We start from the raw sequence: 16,573 nt of genomic DNA, 5'->3' as shown, positions 1-16,573 counted from the left end.
TCCGACTGTCCTACCAGCACACAGGGGCAGAAATACCACACATTGTGCCGCTGTTAGGACTAAGGGAAACAAGATTATCTTCATAATCACTGATGTGAGATGTGGACCAGGCCTGAGAGGTGGATTAGAAATTATTCTTGTGGAGAGAAAAATCCAAGATTTGGCCATTTCTATGAATGTTATAACGTGATGTGAGTCTACAATTGTCAAATATATAGACCTGCCAGGTCTCTACCTGTATACTATTACATTGTAGGATCTCTGTAGATCAATGTCTGTCAATCTCAGCCTATATAGGGCAGCCAATAAGTAGTGGTCCCACCTCTAGAAGGAACCAGACTAGACCTGGTGAAATGTAAGAAATGTTTCTAAGTCAGGATAATACAGGTAGCTGAATAGAGGGATAACAATAGGTCTAATCATAAGCCAAAATAAGTGTGTACATTGACTGCAGCCCCCGCCACTAAACAGCACTGCTGCATTTCATATTTTAACCCCTTCCTGCACCCCACAGCTCCCTCCCACACAGTACACCCTGCAACCCACAACTCCCTCCCACACAATACACTCTGCACTCCACAACTCCCTCCCACACAGTACACCCTGCACCCCACATCTCTCCCCCACACACAGTACACCCTGCACCCCACATCTCTCCCACACAGTAAACTGTGCACCCCACATCTCTCCCCCACACACAGTACACCCTGCACCCCACATTTTGAAGATGACACAGATATGTGAACAAGGTCAAAATAAAGCTGGTTATGTATGGACTGTAGACTATGGGAAAGGAAAGATGGGTACTGTGAGATATGAGGTTGTGCCAATAAACGTAACCTATATGAGATCTACATCTCTCCCCAACACAGTGCATCGTGCAACCCATATCTGTCCCCCCGGCAGACCCCACAAGACAACTGCTCAGGAGGAACGTTTGTTGATTAGAAAATCAAAAGCCAGCGCCTCTTCCACTGCACCCTAATCCTAAATATAGCGTTGGTTGCAGAATGTGGTCAGTTCACTTCATTAAGACTTCACTGACATAAAACTAGTGAGGGTGTTCTGCGTGAAAACAAATGCCCATAGACCTGGATATGACCATATAATAAACCTCTATACGCTGTATATTCCTATAGAGTAATGTTCAGTCTTCTGTGTAGGCCATAAAGACATCTATGGTACCGAATTATAAAGCTACAATGAAATCCAACATCCATATTCTGGAGGCTTAGGCCATTACAAAGGGCTACAATATCATAGGCCCAGACCAGGGAACACATGGACACATGTTGAAGACGACACAGATATGTGAACAAGGTCAAAATGGAGCTGGTTATGTATGGACTGTAGACTATGGGAAAGGAAAGATGGGTACTGTGAGATATAAGGTTGTGCCAATAAACGTAACCTTTATTGGATATATATATATATATATATATATATATATATATATATATATATCTTACAATCTGTAGTAGTCTGCTCTATACAAATCCACAATTCTCACCCAATTTGGGTGAAATTTTGAACGCCCCCTCTCCACCCACAGTAGCAGAATACTGTGCAAGCTAAATCTTGCTAGCACAGGGACGGATTATAACAACAGCGCCAAAGAGTCGCTGCTAAAGGGGCCGCACCACCACACACAACACACAAATAGCTCAGACACCATATCAACATCACACAGACAGCACACATACACCAACCCACAAGCACAACACCACACAAACACTAGACCACTCTAGACACACACAACACCAACACCACCCAATAAATACCACACACACGCGCATGCACGCAAGTACCACACACGCACACAAACACACTCAGATGGATGCACACTACACACACGGACGAACAGAGCACATGCGTACTCACACACAACTACCACACACATGGACACTTGCACTGCGCACGCACAAACACATGGATCATATGCGCACATACACGCATACATATACACAGACCACACACGCGCATGCACGCATGCACTGGCATAAGAAGTCTGGTATCTTTAGTGGCTGTTTTCACACTGCAGTATATTTCACGGGCCTCCAGGCCATGGATTTGGCCCGGAGACTGTAATGTTACTGTAGTGTGCAAGCAGCCTTACTGAGCAGCAATATTGGTCAGGTGAAAACAGCCTGATAGTAAGATTGTCATTATTTCTTACTATACAGGGAGCTTTCATCACTGAAGCCCGACAATAGATAGTTGTGTAACTGGAAACCAATTTTACTCTTTTGTCTGTGAACTACTTATAAATTACACTGGAGGGAGGGGGGAAGGGCTGCACTATATTGTTAATTGGGTGTAATTGTTTTATATGTTTGTGTAAGGGGCAGAAATTTTAATCTTTGAGTAAAAATAGTTCAAAAAATAGTTGTAATAGTTTCTACTACATAATATGTATTGAATATGTAAAAACAATAAAAATGTTGAAATAAAAAAAAAGTTGTTCACATCAATGTTATGACAAATTAATAAAATGTCAAAATAATAAAAAAATTAAAGTAGAAAAATAAATTTACTGTAGTGTGACATGGAAAATTTTACTATAACATAATCAATAATTAAACATATTTTGCGCGAGCGAAGCCGCCGGGTATTCTACTAGAATGTCATAAGATACACGAGACCACATCCAAGTATTAAACGTATTTTAATGAGGTTGACCTTTTGCATTGGAATTCCAAGACCATTATGACATCACTAGAACATGATGAGATCACAATGATGTCATATGCAAATGAGGTTGACCTTTACTGCGTATTTAAATGAGGTTGACCTTTTGCATTGGAATTCCAAGACCATTATGATATCACTAGAACATGATGACATCACAATGATGGCAAAGGTATAAATTGACCTGACACTACCGGAGCTGCTCAGAGGATGCTGACAGATGAAGATGGTCCATGCTGAGGCGAGGACTACAACAGGTAAGTACTATAGGGAAGATTTAGCCCAGTACTATAGGGGGCATGCATGCTGGGGCGGGGGAGGACTACAGCAGGTACGTACAGTAGCCCAGTACAGTACAGTAGCAGGATTGGGGAGACCCCAGTGGATATGTCCGGATCGGGGAAACCCCAGTGGATATGTCAGAATCAGGGAGGCCCCAGTGGATATGTCAGGATCGGGGAGGCCCCAGTGGATATGTCAGGATCGGGGAGGCCCAAGTGGATATTTCAGGATCAAGGAGGCCCCAGTGGATATGTCAGGATCGGGGAGGCCCCAGTGGATATGTCAGGATCGGGGAGGCCCCAGTGGATATGTCAGAATCGGGGAGGCCCCAGTGGATATGTCAGAATCTTGGAGGCTCCACCCAATCTGATAAGCCACACTCACTAGAAATTGATGTTTGTGCAAATGTCGGCAGAGCCAAAATTTTTCATTTTAGTAACTCCAAACAACCTTAGATTAATTCTCCCATGGAACATCACTAGCTCGTATGACATCACAAGGCCATGTGACATCACAGTCAGGATGCAGTGGAGAGAAATCATTTTGATTTTCCCTTTGTTTTTGTTTTTTATTTGCAGAAGTTCTTTACGCAAGATCTTCTCAACACATCAACAATACAGGTATTAGACAAGGGAATGGAGGGTTCCTTCCTTTAGCTTGTAAGCTCCTTGGAGCAGGGCAGACATTAATGATGGTTTCCTTTAGTTTGTAAGCTCAGAAGAGCAGGGCTGGTCTTATCATGGAAGGTTGGAAGGAACTCTCCGGAATAGATTAAGTTTAGGAATAGATTAAAGTAAATAGGCATCTTAAAGAGGACCTTTCATGGGTTTGGGTACAGGCAGTATTATATACCGCAGGAAAGCCAACAGGGCTCTGAATTCAGCGCACTGTCGACTTCCCCCATCTGTGCCCCAGGTGAAAAGCTATCGGTGCCGGTACCGTAGCTCTTCACCGTCAGAAGGGCGTTCCTGACAGTCTGTCAGGAATGACGTCCTTCTCCACAGCAGCGCCTATCGCGCTGTACAGTGTGAGCGGGGAGGAACGCCCCCTCCCCTCCTGATAATACTCGTCTATGGACGAGCACTGTGAGAAGAGGGAGGGGGCGTTCCTCCCCGCTCACACTGTACAGCGCGATAGGCGCTGCTGTGAAGAAGGCACAGATCGGGAAAGTCAACAGTGCGCTGAATTCAGAGCACTGTCAAATTTCCAGCAGTATATAATTCTTCCTGTGCTTAAACCCATGAAAGGTCCTCTTTAAAACTGACTTTATTGGCAGGAATCCTCTCTTTTAGTCTAGGGCTAATGATGACCAGGATGGCTCCTATCTCTGAGGTTGGGGCTACATGGCAGCTTTGGCTGCAGCATATGTCATGTGGTTGGAGATTACAGTGTTAGGGCTTTTCCATTTAATGGAAGTGAATGTGGTTGCGTTATGACAAGCACGTAATCTGCTATATTCTGGCAACGGCTTCAACTGGTGGTCAGACCATCATTGAGCCCTTGTGAGTCATCGAGACAGAAACACATTCACATTACTGGCGGTGATGCCGGAATTTGACCACTACACAGTAGTCTTTGACTGTGTGATGTGTGTTGTGGCTGACGTTGCCGTGTAGCCGCCCCTGCCCCGCAGATAAGCAGCCATCATGGTCATCATTTATTATGTATCATCATAGAGAGGATTTCTTACTAGTCTGTAAGCTCTCCGGAGCAGGATAACTACCATCATTAGAGGGGATTGTTTTATATTATATACATATTACTACATATATATCTATATACATTGTGAGACTTCGGACTCTTGAAAAGAAGAAGAGGAGAGGAGAAGAACTCCATCTGCCTCATGGGGGGTGTGGGGTGGACTGGTGGGTATGGGGGTGGGCATTGTCAGGAATTTGGTTATTAATATAGTTGTAGTAAGTCCATGTGCCTCACGCGGGGTTGGGGTGAGGGGACTGGTGGGTATGGGGGTGGGCAATGTCAGGCATTTGGTTATTAATATAGTTGTAGTAAGTCCATGTGCCTCACGCTGGGTTGGGGGTAGGGGACTGGTGGGTATGGGGGTGGGCAATGTCAGGCATTTGGTTATTAATATAGTTGCAGTAAGTCCATGTGCCTCACGCTGGGTTGGGGGTTGGGGACTGGTGGGTATGGGGGTGGGCAATGTCAGGCATTTGGTTATTAATATAGTTGCAGTAAGTCCATGTGCCTCACGCTGGGTTGGGGGTTGGGGACTGGTGGGTATGGGGGTGGGCAATGTCAGGCATTTGGTTATTAATATAGTTGTAGTAAGTCCATGTGCCTCACGCGGGGTTGGGGTGAGGGGACTGGTGGGTATGGGGGTGGGCAATGTCAGGCATTTGGTTATTAATATAGTTGTAGTAAGTCCATGTGCCTCACGCGGGGTTGGGGTGAGGGGACTGGTGGGTATGGGGGTGGGCAGTGTCAGGCATTTGGTTATTAATATAGTTGTAGTAAGTCCATGTGCCTCACGCTGGGTTGGGGGTAGGGGACTGGTGGGTACGAGGGTGGGCAATGTCAGGCATTTGGTTATTAATATAGTTGTAGTAAGTCCATGTGCCTCACGTTAATAGCAATTAACCCCATCATGTTCCTCATATAAGGGTTGGAGATAATAATAAAGGACCTTAATGATGAAGATACTTAATTATTAACTCCATATGTCTCATATATCAGTAACCTTTATGTAAAGCACACAGAGGTTAATGTGAGGGCCATGATGGGGTTAACTGCATTCAGCGCACTGTCTGTTTTCCCTTTATGTGCCCCCGGTGAAGAGCTATTGGTGCATTTACCGGGAGCTCTACACTGTCAGAAGGGTGTACCTGACAGACTAGCCGGGAACGCCCCTCCTGATAGTCTGTCCGTAGCACTGTACTGTGAGGAGTCATTCATTACCGCCCAACCATGACACTGAGCTGTGAGGAACGCCCCCCCCCCCCCCCTCCTGACAGTACCCGTCCATAGACTAGTACTGGGGCGTTCCTCACCACTCAGCGTCATACCTACCCCTGATATATACAGTATGTTACTATATATATATATATATCTATATACATTGTGAGCCTTCGGGCAGTATTTCTAGACTGTAAGCTCTTCGGAGCGGGCGTCAGGTTTCTAGTCAGCAGTAGGCAGATGGATAGACATGATCCAGGGTTATATCACCGATCGCCATATTTGGGGTCAGGAAGGAATTATTTTTTCCCCTGAGATGTAGATCTCCGGGGTTTTTCTTTGCCTTCTTCTGGATCATAGGGTTGTGGTTCTTATCTCAGGACCTTATTTATGGATGGTCAGATTGACTATCACAGGAGCTCAGACTCCATGGACCTGAGATAAGAACCACAACCCCCATCATTTAGTAGGATATAATACAAGCCCTTATTATTAATAATGGCTCCTCTGCTTATTGCTAATAAAAGGTATAAAATTAGTTTTTCCCATGTCCTCCGCGTCTCCTCAATCATTCACTGAAAAAATAGAAGACGTCAGAAGTTTACCTTTAGGTTACATTCATACGGAGTTTTGTGGCGCTGATTTTGCCACAAAACTAGTGTGAAGAATCAGCGCTGTAAAAACAGAATCCCATTCAGTTCAATGTCTAACACGCGTAAGACGGAACCCATTGAACTCAATGGGATTCTGTTTTTACAGCGCTGATTCTTCACACGAGTTTTGTTGCCAAAACAGCACCACAAAAGTCTGTGTGAATGCCCCCTTACTGCCATTTAGTTAGACAGGTTTGCTTTGTTATGGTAAGTTCACATGGAGTTTTTTGGTCAGGATTTTGAGGCCGTATCCGGCTCAAAATCCTGACCAAAAAGACGTCTCCCATTGAAATCAATGGGAGCCACTCAGGAGTTTTTTTCGGGAGCCGTTTCTTCTGACTCACGGAAAAAAGAAGCGAGGTGCTCATTCTTCAGGCCGAGTCGCCTTACAATTCGGCCTGAAGACACTCCCTCCCCCGGACTAGGCCCATTCATTAGGCCTAATCCGGAGTGGAGTGCGCGGCTGGATGATGGTGCAGTGCACCGGCTTTCAGTCGCGGCCACCTGTCTTTTGGTCCGGAACCTGAGGCGGCCTCCGCCTCAGGTTCCGGACCAAAAATTGTCATGTGAACTTACCCTTAGTTAGAGTAGGGACTCGCAAGAAAATGAGGACCCTTGACGTGGGTTGCGAGCTTACATATTTTTGCCAAAATATTTTTTCGCACCTTATTTTTTGTTTATTTTTTTTTAAAGAACAATTTAATAGAACTTTTTTACATTTTGGCAAAACTATAACCAATACCTCATTCTCCAACTGATTTTAAATATAAGTTGTTAAAAATATGTTTCTGTGTTTCAATTTGTAAAATGTTTAATGTGAAGAAATTTCTGCAGTTCTGTGAACATTGTATGAGCTGAGCTGCAGTAATGTCTTCACAGAACGTGAGATGTGAGATGTGGACCAGGCCTGAGAGGTGGATTAGAAATGGCCATTTCTATGAATGTTATAACGTGATGTGAGTCTACAATTGTCAAATATATAGACCTGCCAGGTCTCTACCTGTATACTGTTACATTGTAGGATCTCTGTAGATCAATGTCTGTCAATCTCAGCCTATATAGGGCAGCCAATAAGTAGTGGTCCCACCTCTAGAAGGAACCAGACTAGACCTGGTGAAATGTAAGAAATGTTTCTAAGTCAGGATAATAGAGGTAGCTGAATAGAGGGATAACAATAGGTCTAATCATAAGCCAAAATAAGTGTGTACATTGACTGCAGCCCCCGCCACTAAACAGCACTGCTGCATTTCATATTTTAACACCTTCCTGCACCCCACAGCTCCCTCCCACACAGTACACCCTGCACCCCACAACTCCCTCCCACACAATACACTCTGCACTCCACAACTCCCTCCCACACAGTACACCCTGCACCCCACATCTCTCCCACACAGTACACCCCACATCTCTCCCCCACACACAGTACACCCTGCACCCCACATCTCTCCCACACAGTACACTGTGCACCCCACATCTCTCCCCCACACAGTACACCCTGCACCCCACATTTTGAAGACGACACAGATATGTGAACAAGGTCAAAATAAAGCTGGTTATGTATGGACTGTAGACTATGGGAAAGGAAAGATGGGTACTGTGAGATATAAGGTCGTGCCAATAAACGTAACCTTTATGAGATCTACATCTCTCCCCAACACAGTACATCGTGCACCCCACATCTCTTCCCCCGGCAGACCCCACAAGACAACTGCTCAGGAGGAACGTTTGTTGATTAGAAAATCAAAAGCCAGCGCCTCTTCCACTGCACCCTCATCCTAAATATAGCGTTGGTTGCAGAATGTGGTCAGTTCACTTCATTAAGACTTCACTGACATAAAACTAGTGAGGGTGTTCTGCGTCCACCCATCCTTTTCTAGATTGGGGTATCTGTCATGTTTCGGCAGGTTTCAGATTCCTGACTTAGCTTTATAGTGAAAACAAATGCCCATAGACCTGGATATGACCATATAATAAACCTCTATACGCTGTATATTCCTATAGAGTAATGTTCAGTCTTCTGTGTAGGCCATAAAGACATCTATGGTACCGAATTATAAAGCTACAATGAAATCCAACATCCATATTCTGGAGGGTTAGGCCATTACAAAGAGCTACAATATCATAGGCCCAGACCAGGGAACACATGGACACATTTTGAAGACGACACAGATATGTGAACAAGGTCAAAATAGAGCTGGTTATGTATGGACTGTAGACTATGGGAAAGGAAAGATGGGTACTGTGAGATATAAGGTTGTGCCAATAAACGAAACCTTTATTGATTATATATATATATATATATATATATATATATATATATATATCTTAAAATCTGTAGTAGTCTGCTCTATACAAATCCACAATTCTCGCCCAATTTGGGTGAAATTTTGAACGCCCCCTCTCCATCCACAGTAGCAGAATACTGTGCAAGCTAAATCTTGCTAGCACAGGGACGGATTATAACAACAGCGCCAAAGAGTCGCTGCTAAAGGGGTCGCACCACCACACACAACACACAAATAGCTCAGACACCATATCAACATCACACAGACAGCACACATACACCAACCCACAAGCACAACACCACACAAACACTAGACCACTCTAGACACACACAACACCAACACCACCCAATAAATACCACACACACGCGCATGCACGCAAGTACCACACACGCACACAAACACACTCAGATGGATGCACACTACACACACGGACGAACAGAGCACATGCGTACTCACACACAACTACCACACACATGGACACTTGCACTGCGCACGCACAAACACATGGATCATATGCGCACATACACGCATACATATACACAGACCACACACGTGCATGCACGCATGCACTGGCATAAGAAGTCTGGTATCCTTAGTGGCTGTTTTCACACTGCAGTATTTTTCACGGGCCTCCAGGCCATGGATTTGGCGGTTCCATAGACTTCTTTGTGCACAAAGCTGTGAATTTTGCAGGCTCCATAGAAGTCTATGGAGATGTAGAATCTACGGCCCGGAGACTGTAATGTTACTGTAGTGTGCAAGCAGCCTTACTGAGCAGCAATATTGGTCAGGTGAAAACAGCCTGATAGTAAGATTGTCATTATTTCTTACTATACAGGGAGCTTTCATCACTGAAGCCCGACAATAGATAGTTGTGTAACTGGAAACCAATTTTACTCTTTTGTCTGTGAACTACTTATAAATTACACTGGAGGGAGGGGGGAAGGGCTGCACTATATTGTTAATTGGGTGTAATTGTTTTATATGTTTGTGTAAGGGGCAGAAATTTTAATCTTTGAGTAAAAATAGTTCAAAAAATAGTTGTAATAGTTTCTACTACATAATATGTATTGAATATGTAAAAACAATAAAAATGTTGAAATAAAAAAAAGTTGTTCACATCAATGTTATGACAAATTAATAAAATGTCAAAATAATAAAAAAATTAAAGTAGAAAAATAGATTTACTGTAGTGTGACATGGAAAATTTTACTATATCATAATCAATAATTAAACATATTTTGCGCGAGCGAAGCCGCCGGGTATTCTACTAGAATGTCATAAGATACACGAGACCACATCCAAGTATTAAACGTATTTAAATGAGGTTGACCTTTTGCATTGGAATTCCAAGACCATTATGACATCACTAGAACATGATGAGATCACAATGATGTCATATGCAAATGAGGTTGACCTTTACTGCGTATTTAAATGAGGTTGACCTTTTGCATTGGAATTCCAAGACCATAATGATATCACTAGAACATAATGACATCACAATGATGTCATATGCAAATGAGGTTGACCTTTACTGCGTATTTAAAAGAGGTTGACCTTTTGCATTGGAATTCCAAGACCATTATGACATCACTAGAACATGATGACATCACAATGATGGCAAAGGTATAAATTGACCTGACACTACCGGAGCTGCTCAGAGGGTGCTGACAGATGAAGATGGTCCATGCTGAGGCGAGGACTACAACAGGTAAGTACTATAGGGAAGATTTAGCCCAGTACTATAGGGGGCATGCATGCTGGGGCGGGGGACGACTACAGCAGGTATGTACAGTAGCCCAGTACAATACAGTAGCAGGATTGGGGAGACCCCAGTGGATATGTCCGGATCGGGGAAACCCCAGTGGATATGTCAGAATCAGGGAGGCCCCAGTGGATATGTCAGGATCGGGGAGACCCCAGTGGATATGTCAGGATCGGGGAGACCCCAGTGGATATGTCCGGATCGGGGAAACCCCAGTGGATATGTCAGAATCAGGGAGGCCCCAGTGGATATGTCAGGATCGGGGAGGCCCAAGTGGATATTTCAGGATCAAGGAGGCCCCAGTGGATATGTCAGGATCGGGGAGGCCCCAGTGGATATGTCAGGATCGGGGAGGCCCCAGTGGATATGTCAGAATCTTGGAGGCTCCACCCAATCTGATAAGCCACACTCACTAGAAATTGATGTTTGTGCAAATGTCGGCAGAGCCAAAATTTTCCGTTTTAGTAACTCCAAACAACCTTAGATTAATTCTCCCATGGAACATCACTAGCTCGTATGACATCACAAGGCCATGTGACATCACAGTCAGGATGCAGTGGAGAGAAATCATTTTGATTTTCCCTTTGTTTTTGTTTTTTATTTGCAGAAGTTCTTTACGCAAGATCTTCTCAACACATCAACAATACAGGTATTAGACAAGGGAATGGAGGGTTCCTTCCTTTAGCTTGTAAGCTCCTTGGAGCAGGGCAGACATTAATGATGGTTTCCTTTAGTTTGTAAGCTCAGAAGAGCAGGGCTGGTCTTATCATGGAAGGTTGGAAGGAACTCTCCGGAATAGATTAAGTTTAGGAATAGATTAAAGTAAATAGGCATCTTAAAGAGGACCTTTCATGGGTTTGGGCACAGGCAGTATTATATACCGCAGGAAAGCCAACAGGGCTCTGAATTCAGCGCACTGTCGACTTCCCCCATCTGTGCCCCAGGTGAAAAGCTATCGGTGCCGGTACCATAGCTCTTCACCGTCAGAAGGGTGTTCCTGACAGTCTGTCAGGAACGACGTCCTTCTCCACAGCAGCGCCTATCGCGCTGTACAGTGTGAGCGGGGAGGAACGCCCCCTCCCCTCCTGATAATACTCGTCTATGGACGAGCACTGTGAGAAGAGGGAGGGGGCGTTCCTCCCCGCTCACACTGTACAGCACGATAGGCGCTGCTGTGAAGAAGGCACAGATCGGGAAAGTCAACAGTGCGCTGAATTCAGAGCACTGTCAAATTTCCAGCAGTATATAATTCTTCCTGTGCTTAAACCCATGAAAGGTCCTCTTTAAAACTGACTTTATTGGCAGGAATCCTCTCTTTTAGTCTAGGGCTAATGATGACCAGGATGGCTCCTATCTCTGAGGTTGGGGCTACATGGCAGCTTTGGCTGCAGCATATGTCATGTGGTTGGAGATTACAGTGTTAGGGCTTTTCCATTTAATGGAAGTGAATGTGGTTGCGTTATGACAAGCACGTAATCTGCTATATTCTGGCAACGGCTTCAACTGGTGGTCAGACCATCATTGAGCCCTTGTGAGTCATCGAGACAGAACCACATTCACGTTACTGGCTGTGATGCCGGAATTTGACCACTACACAGTAGTCTTTGACTGTGTGATGTGTGTTGTGGCTGACGTTGCCGTGTAGCCGCCCCTGCCCCGCAGATAAGCAGCCATCATGGTCATCATTTATTATGTATCATCATAGAGAGGATTTCTTACTAGTCTGTAAGCTCTCCGGAGCAGGATAACTACCATCATTAGAGGGGATTGTTTTATATTATATACATATTACTACATATATATCTATATACATTGTGAGACTTCGGACTCTTGAAAAGAAGAAGAGGAGAGGAGAAGAACTCCATCTGCCTCATGGGGGGTGTGGGGTGGACTGGTGGGTATGGGGGTGGGCATTGTCAGGAATTTGGTTATTAATATAGTTGTAGTAAGTCCATGTGCCTCACGCTGGGTTGGGGGTAGGGAGACTGGTGGGTATGGGGGTGGACAATGTCAGGCATTTGGTTATTAATATAGTTGTAGTAAGTCCATGTGCCTCACGCGGGGTTGGGGGTAGGGGACTGGTGGGTATGGGGGTGGGCAATGTCAGGCATTTGGTTATTAATATAGTTGTAGTAAGTCCATGTGCCTCACGCGGGGTTTGGGTGAGGGGACTGGTGGGTATGGGGGTGGGCAATGTCAGGCATTTGGTTATTAATATAGTTGTAGTAAGTCCATGTGCCTCACGCTGGGTTGGGGGTAGGAGACTGTTGGGTACGGGGGTGGGCAATGTCAGGCATTTGGTTATTAATATAGTTGTAGTAAGTCCATGTGCCTCACGTTAATAGCAATTAACCCCATCATGTTCCTCATATAAGGGTTGGAGATATTAATAAAGGACCTTAATGATGAAGATACTTAATTATTAACTCCATATGTCTCATATATCAGTAAACTTTTTGTAAAGCACACAGAGGTTAATGTGAGGGCCATGATGGGGTTAACTGCATTCAGCGCACTGTCTGTTTTCCCTTTATGTGCCCCCGGTGAAGAGCTATTGGTGCATTTACTGGGAGCTCTCCACTGTCAGAAGGGTGTACCTGACAGACTAGCTGGAACGCCCCTCCTGATAGTCTGTCCGTAGCACTGTACTGTGAGGAGTCATTCATTACCGCCCAACCATGACACTGAGCTGTGAGGAACGCCCCCCCCCTCCTGACAGTACCCGTACATAGACTAGTACTGGGGCGTTCCTCACCACTCAGCGTCATACCTACCCCTGATATATACAGTATGTTACTATATATATATATCTATATACATTGTGAGCCTTCGGGCAGTATTTCTAGACTGTAAGCTCTTCGGAGCGGGCGTCAGGTTTCTGGTCAGCAGTAGGCAGATGGATAGACATGATCCAGGGTTATATCACCGATCGCCATATTTGGGGTCAGGAAGGAATTATTTTTTCCCCTGAGATGTAGATCTCCGGGGTTTTTCTTTGCCTTCTTCTGGATCATAGGGTTGTGGTTCTTATCTCAGGACCTTATTTATGGATGGTCAGATGGACTATCACAGGAGCTCAGACTCCATGGACCTGAGATAAGAACCACAACCCCCATCATTTAGTAGGATATAATACAAGCCCTTATTATTAATAATGGCTCCTCTGCTTATTGCTAATAAAAGGTATAAAATTAGTTTTTCCCATGTCCTCCGCGTCTCCTCAATCATTCACTGAAAAAATAGAAGACGTCAGAAGTTTACCTTTAGGTTACATTCATACGGAGTTTTGTGGCGCTGATTTTGCCACAAAACTAGTGTGAAGAATCAGCGCTGTAAAAACAGAATCCCATTCAGTTCAATGTCTAACACGCATAAGACGGAACCCATTGAACTCAATGGGATTCTGTTTTTACAGCGCTGATTCTTCACACGAGTTTTGTTGCCAAAACAGCACCACAAAAGTCTGTGTGAATGCCCCCTTACTGCCATTTAGTTAGACAGGTTTGCTTTGTTATGGTAAGTTCACATGGAGTTTTTTGGTCAGGATTTTGAGGCCGTATCTGGCTCAAAATCCTGACCAAAAAGACGTCTCCCATTGAAATCAATGGGAGCCACTCAGGAGTTTTTTTCGGGAGCCGTTTCTTCCGACTCACGGAAAAAAGAAGCGAGGTGCTCATTCTTCAGGCCGAGTCGCCTTACAATTCGGCCTGAAGACACTCCCTCCTCCGGACTAGGCCCATTCATTAGGCCTAATCCGGAGTGGAGTGCGCGGCTGGATGATGGTGCAGTGCACCGGCTTTCAGTCGCGGCCACCTGGCTTTTGGTCCGGAACCTGAGGCGGCCTCCGCCTCAGGTTCCGGACCAAAAATTGTCATGTGAACTTACCCTTAGTTAGAGTAGGGACTCGCAAGAAAATGAGGACCCTTGACGTGGGTTGCGAGCTTACATATTACATATATACATATATTTTGCCAAAATATTTTTTCGCACCTTATTTATTTATTTTTTTTTTAAAGAACAATTTAATAGAACTTTTTTACATTTTGGCAAAATTATAACCAATACCTCATTCTCCAACTGATTTTAAATAAAAGTTGTTAAAAATATGTTTCTGTGTTTCAATTTGTAAAATGTTTAATGTGAAGAAATTTCTGCAGTTCTGTGGACATAGTATGAGCTGAGCTGCAGTAATGTCTTCACAGAACGTGAGATGTGAGATGTGGACCAGGCCTGAGAGGTGGATTAGAAATTATTCTTGTGGAGAGAAAAATCCAAGATTTGGCCATTTCTATGAATGTTATAACGTGATGCGAGTCTACAATTGTCAAATATATAGACCTGCCAGGTCTCTACCTGTATACTATTACATTGTAGGATCTCTGTAGATCAATGTCTGTCAATCTCAGCCTATATAGGGCAGCCAATAAGTAGTGGTCCCACCTCTAGAAGGAACCAGACTAGACCTGGTGAAATGTAAGAAATGTTTCTATGTCAGGATAATAGAGGTAGCTGAATAGAGGGATAACAATAGGTCTAATCATAAGCCAAAATAAGTGTGTACATTGACTGCAGCCCCCGCCACTAAACAGCACTGCTGCATTTCATTATTTAACCCCTTCCTGCACCCCACAGCTCCCTCCCACACAGTACACCCTGCACCCCACTACTCCCTCCCACACAGTACACCCTGCACCCCACATCTCTCCCACACAGTACACCCCACATCTCTCCCCCACACACTGTACACCCTGCACCCCACATCTCTCCCACACAGTACACTGTGCACCCCACATCTCTCCCCCACACAGTACACCCTGCACCCCACATTTTGAAGACGACACAGATATGTGAACAAGGTCAAAATAAAGCTGGTTATGTATGGACTGTAGACTATGGGAAAGGAAAGATGGGTACTGTGAGATATGAGGTTGCGCCAATAAACGTAACCTTTATGAGATCTACATCTCTCCCCAACACAGTACATCGTGCACCCCACATCTCTCCCCCCGGCAGACCCCACAAGACAACTGCTCAGGAGGAACGTTTGTTGATTAGAAAATCAAAAGCCAGCGCCTCTTCCACTGCACCCTCATCCTAAATATAGCGTTGGTTGCAGAATGTGGTCAGTTCACTTCATTAAGACTTCACTGACATAAAACTAGTGAGGGTGTTCTGCGTCCACCCATCCTTTTCTAGATTGGGGTATCTGTCATGTTTCGGCAGGTTTCAGATTCCTGACTGAGCTTTATAGTGAAAACAAATGCCCATAGACCTGGATATGACCATATAATAAACCTCTATACGCTGTATATTCCTATAGAGCAGGGGTCGGCAACCCCTGGCACGCGTGCCAAGACTGGCACGCGAGGTATATTTTGCTGGCACGGCAGCCAGCCTGAGACTTCACACTAAATTTAGAGAGAGAGCGTCCTTTCAGTGCTCTGGTAGAGCTGCGGTGTAGGACACGCCCCCTTCTCTACCTGCCACCAATCAGAGGTGAGCCTCTCACTGCACAAGATAAGGGCTCCCTGGACCTGCTGCTACATGTGAGTAGCTCCTGCCGTCTGCAGCCCTGAGGAGGAGAAGCAAAGTGAAAGTAAACACAACACCAGGTACGTGTGTTACTAACTATTCTTATGAATGTCAGGCATTTGGTTTTATTAATTTAGTTTTAGTAACTCCATGTGCCTCACATTAATAGCAGTTAACCCCATCATGTCCCTCACATTAACCCTGTGTGGTTCACATAAGGGTTACTGATATGTGAGACATATGGGGGTACTAATAAAGGACCTAAATAATGAAGATATTCACTTATTACCTCCATATGTCTCACATATCAGTGCCCCTTATGTAAAGCACACAGGGGGTTAATGTAAGGGACATGATGGGGTTAACTGCTATTACTATGAGGCACATTGAGTTGTAACCTGCAATGCACATGACCAGACTCTTTATCTACAACTGTGGATAAGAGTACAGAC

This window comes from Leptodactylus fuscus, chromosome 3, assembly GCF_031893055.1.
Source record: "Leptodactylus fuscus isolate aLepFus1 chromosome 3, aLepFus1.hap2, whole genome shotgun sequence".
Classification (NCBI taxonomy): Eukaryota; Metazoa; Chordata; class Amphibia; order Anura; family Leptodactylidae; genus Leptodactylus; species Leptodactylus fuscus.
Note: the sequence above shows the minus strand (reverse complement) of the source record.